This window comes from Galeopterus variegatus, unplaced genomic scaffold (assembly GCF_000696425.1).
Source record: "Galeopterus variegatus unplaced genomic scaffold, G_variegatus-3.0.2 Scaffold760, whole genome shotgun sequence".
In the NCBI taxonomy this organism is placed as follows: domain Eukaryota; kingdom Metazoa; phylum Chordata; class Mammalia; order Dermoptera; family Cynocephalidae; genus Galeopterus; species Galeopterus variegatus.
The window spans coordinates 335,903-340,986 of record NW_007726871.1 but is presented as its reverse complement, the minus strand read 5'-3'; positions in this window follow the sequence as shown (position 1 = coordinate 340,986).

Below are 5,084 nucleotides of genomic sequence, written 5' to 3'. Positions count from 1 at the left end.
GTCTTTTTGTCTTTTTCCGTGTCCGGCAACGGATCGCAACCCTCAGTGTTGCCCCCGTACCGGACCGGGGACCGGCAACGGGATTGCAACCCTCGGCGTCGCTCCCGCGCCTCGCTCAGCCAGTGAGCAGGAACCGGTCCGTATGTGGGATCTGAACCCTCGGGCGGGAACGCCACCGCGCTTCCCAAGCGGCGCACTATCCAGTGCGCCACCGGGTCAGCCCTACTTGTATTCATTTATATCCCATTTTATTCTCATGAATGTGGTAAAGATAATCCAAAAGAATAATCCCATGTCATTTAAATGACATTGGAATTTGTTTTGGACATTTAAATATAGGCCTTTAGTGGGAATTTTCAGTCAAGAAAAAAATGTTGTATGAATAATGACTTGGACCAACAGAAAGCTCTGTAGATTTGTTTTGTTCTGACTTTGCTGACTTTCTTCTTGTTCACCCATCAGTATACACCTGTGTGCACAATGGGCTCCATTTTCTCACCCTTCCAGAAGGCGTGGTACAGTAAGTATATAGCATGATGGGGATTCAGTCTGGTGCTGTTTTCGTTCAGGAAGTTAATGCTAAAGTCAGCCTGGTATGCCCTGTTTGGCAGTCTGATAGCATAGTTACAGTGTAAACCTTCATCTGGGCCGACAGATTGGATTAACACAAAATGTCTGATTTGATAGGAATTATGTGGAGTGATATGAAATGTCTTGGTAGGACCGACTTAACCCCTGGGTGGTCCTGAGTGGGATAGGAATGGGGTCCACAGTGAATGCTTAATTGGACAAGACTAGACAACTGACCCACGAGTTTCTGCAGGGCAAAAACCGGACAGTGGACTTGCACTGGCAGGCTATCCAGCTCAGAAGTTTTACCATTTGAGTGGTGAATTCCCCCACTTGCATTTTTATTTCTTATCAAAGTTATACGTCTGTAACTAGTTTTAATCGGGTAGAGGTGCAAGGCTCCAAATGAAAGGGTCACTTTCTGACCCTTTACATACTTAATTCCCACTCCACAGAAGCATCTTCCTTTAAAACTTNGAAATTTCCAGTCCTCTGCAAGGTCAATATTTGAAACTGCAAGGCTTTGGAAAACCAGGCCATATAACGTACATATGCTTTATAGTATATTCCACAGGGGTAATGCTCCATGGACCTCAATAAAGGTTTAATCCCACAGATCTCCTTCCTCCCCTCCCTTTCCCTTTTTTCCCTTCTCTCTTTCCTCCTCTCCTCCCCAACCCCCCATCTCTCCCCTAACCTCTCTGGGAACTGTGAATAAAAACTTTCTTCTATTTCATGCATTTTGGTTTCAGTTCCTCTCTGTGTCTCACCTGACATGCACACACTTGAACCTAACTTTCTTTTAGGTCAGGGCTCTCTTAGGAGTGTCTGTCTTGACAGTAATAAACTGGACACAAGTCAAAACAAAAGCGCAAGGACATCTGTCAATAAAAACAAATATCCTGTGAGAGGGACACCTGGTCATGGATCGGACACTTAGTCAGTTGGCCATCTGCCAGGATAAAGAAGTATCCTGTGAAAGGTAGAGTGTAAACACCCATGGCCAAATCCCTTGAATTCCCTGTCAGGGCAGGGCTAGAGCTTANCTCTCCTTCAGCAACATCGTGGAAATCTCCTTTCCATCCCTATATTGGATATCCTGTTTCTTGAAACTTATATTTTACTTTCAGTTTTGCTGGAACAAATTCTCTAATAGTTTATAAAAAGGGTGCATGGGAAGTATGTTTTTTGGAATCTTGAATTATGAAAATACCTTTATTCTACTCTCAGCTTTACTGAAAAACATGTGATGTCATTTTAGGTTAGAAATAACTCAAAAGTTTGAAAGCTTTGTTCATTTGTCTTTTATCTTTCAATCCCAATGTGAAAAGTACTAAGCCATTCTTATTTCTGCTCCTATATATGTGCACCCCCACCCCCACTCCCTGTCCTTCCCCAAAGTTTTTAGGACCTTCTGTTTATTCTGGTATTCTGAAATTTCACATGATACATATTTGTGTAGGTATTTTTTTCATTTGTTATACTAGGCATTCAGTAACCGTATCCCTCAGTTCTGGGAATTTGTTCTACATTATTTCTTTGATTTTCTTTCTCTTCTGTTTCTTTGTTCTTTTGTTTTAGAATTACTACTATGAATCTCACTGGAGGATGATGAACCTCTGGAATAATCCCTTACTTTTCTATTTCCTTCTGTCTCTCTTTTTTTTAAAATAAACCTTATTCATGCATAATTTACATTCAATACATTTCCCTAGTTCCAAGTGTATGATTTAATGGGTTTTGACAAGTGTATGTACTCATATAACCACCACTACGATCAAGATATNATGATTTAATGGGTTTTGACAAGTGTATGTACTCATATAACCACCACTACGATCAAGATATGGAACATTTCCATCACCCTAAAAAGTACTTTCATGCCCCTTAGCCGCCAGTCCCTCTTTGCCCAGCCCTTGGAAACTACTGATTCATTTTCTGTGGCTATAGTAATTTTTTTAGAATTTCTTTTTTTTTTTTTTTTCCCTTTTTGTCTTTTTTCGTGACCGGCAACGGATTGCAACCCTCAGTGTTGCGCCCGTACCGGACCGGGACTGGCAATGGGATCGCAACCCTCGGTGCTGCGCCCGCACCTCGCTCAGCCAGTGAGCAGGAACCGGTCTGTATGTGGGATCTGAACCCTCGGCGGGAGCGCCGCCACGCTCCCAAACGGCGTAGAATTTCAATCTTCCTTGTCTGCTTCTTTCACTTAGCAAAATGATTTTGAGATTCATTATTGTTGTCACTGTGGAGTAGTATTCCATTGTATGTGCATACCACAATTTGTGTGTACATTCATCAGTTAATGGACATTTGTTTCCAATTTTTGGCTATAATGAATATAACTTATATAAATGCTCACGTATGAGTCTTTTTGCAGGACATTTGTTTTTAGTTTTTGTTAGGCATATATTTAGGAGTGAAATTGCTAGCTTGTATGGGACTTGTATGTTTAACTTTATGAGGAATTGCCAACTGCTTTCAAAAGTAGCTGTACCATCTTACATCCCCACCAGCAATGTAGGAGAGTTCCAGTTACTCTGTGTTCTTGCTTATACTTGGTATTATCAGTCTTTAAAATTTTAGCCATTCTAGTGTGCATTTAGTGGTATCCCTTTGTGGTTTTAAATTGTATTTCCCTAATGACTGTTGATGTTGAGCATATTTCATGTGCTTATTTGCCATTCATATGTCTTTCATGGTACAGTGTCTTCTCAAATATTATTTTCTGTTGGGTATTTGAAGTCTAGAGTTGTAAGAGTTCTTTATATATTTTAGGTACAGTGTATTCAGATATATGTTTTGCACACATTTTTTCCCAGTCCAATAGTTTGACTGTCATTTTCTTAATGGTGGGACTTTCAATGAACAAGTTTTTAATTTTGTTAAAGTCCCATTTATTAATTTTCTTTTTATGGTTCATGTTTTCAAGTCCTAAGAAAACTTTGCCTATCCCAATGACAAGATTTTCTCCTATGTTTTCTTTTAGGAGTTTCATAGTTTTAGTTCTTACATTGGATCTTTTTGTCCCATTTTGAACAATTTTTTCTACATATGGTGGGAGGTAAGGGTTGAGATTTATTTTATTTCATATGGATATCCAATTATTCCAGCATTCTTTGTTGAAAAGACAATCCTTTCTCCATTGAATACTTTGAATAAAAAAGGATAGTCTTTTGTCAAAAATCCATTGACATTATGTGTGGGGGTTTATTTCTGCACTCTGTATTCTATTTCATTGATTTGTATCTATTTTTATGCTGGAACACACTGTCTTGATTACTGTAGCTTTATAGTGAGCCTTGAAACCAGGTGGTATAAAATTTTCCAACTTTGTTCTTGTTCAAAATTGCTTTGGCTAGTCTACATTCTTTCATTTCCCTCTTCTTCAAACTGTGCCCAACCAGCAGCTGGAGATTAAAGTCTTGAGTGCCCAACTTAGAATTTTCCCCCACTGTGGATGAATTCTATCCACAGCCAGAGAAGTAGCCTTGGGCCTTATATATCTGTATGACAAGAGAGACCAAAAAGAGATGGAGAAGTCAAGTCAGCTTAGTGCTTACAGGCAACGTAGAGGAGAATTCCGGAGAGAGTTATATGCAGTGACCTTGTACAGCAGTCCATCATTGTCTGGGACCTTCAAATTGGTGTATTGCTGCTACTTCAGGAGACAAGGAGCAGAAAAGCAGGCTTTTCTGGCATAAAAACAGATACAGTTATCTTTCATTACTTCTATATTTTGTACTACTCAGAAGTTATTTCATTGGTTTTTCTGATTTCAAACAATTAATCATCAGTGATAACTAAGATTAAACACATTTGCTTGTTGACTTGTTTGGAGTTTGATTTCCAGTAGTTTAATACCAAGTATTTATGACTTACATTTGGCTAATGCTCACTGTACTAGTCAGGGTTCNAGGACCTTCTGTTTATTCTGGTATTCTGAAATTTCACATGATACATATTTGTGTAGGTATTTTTTTCATTTGTTATACTAGGCATTCAGTAACCGTATCCCTCAGTTCTGGGAATTTGTTCTACATTATTTCTTTGATTTTCTTTCTCTTCTGTTTCTTTGTTCTTTTGTTTTAGAATTACTACTATGAATCTCACTGGAGGATGATGAACCTCTGGAATAATCCCTTACTTTTCTATTTCCTTCTGTCTCTCTTTTTTTTAAAATAAACCTTATTCATGCATAATTTACATTCAATACATTTCCCTAGTTCCAAGTGTATGATTTAATGGGTTTTGACAAGTGTATGTACTCATATAACCACCACTACGATCAAGATATAGAACATTTCCATCACCCTAAAAAGTACTTTCATGCCCCTTTGCAGCCAGTCCCTTTTTGCCCAGCCCTTGGAAACTACTGATTCATTTTCTGTGGCTATAGTAATTTTTTTAGAATTTCTTTTTTTTTTTTCCCCCCCTTTTTTTTTTTTTTCGGGACCGGCAACGGATTGCAACCCTCAGTGTTGCGCCCGTACCGGACCGGGACTGGCAATGGG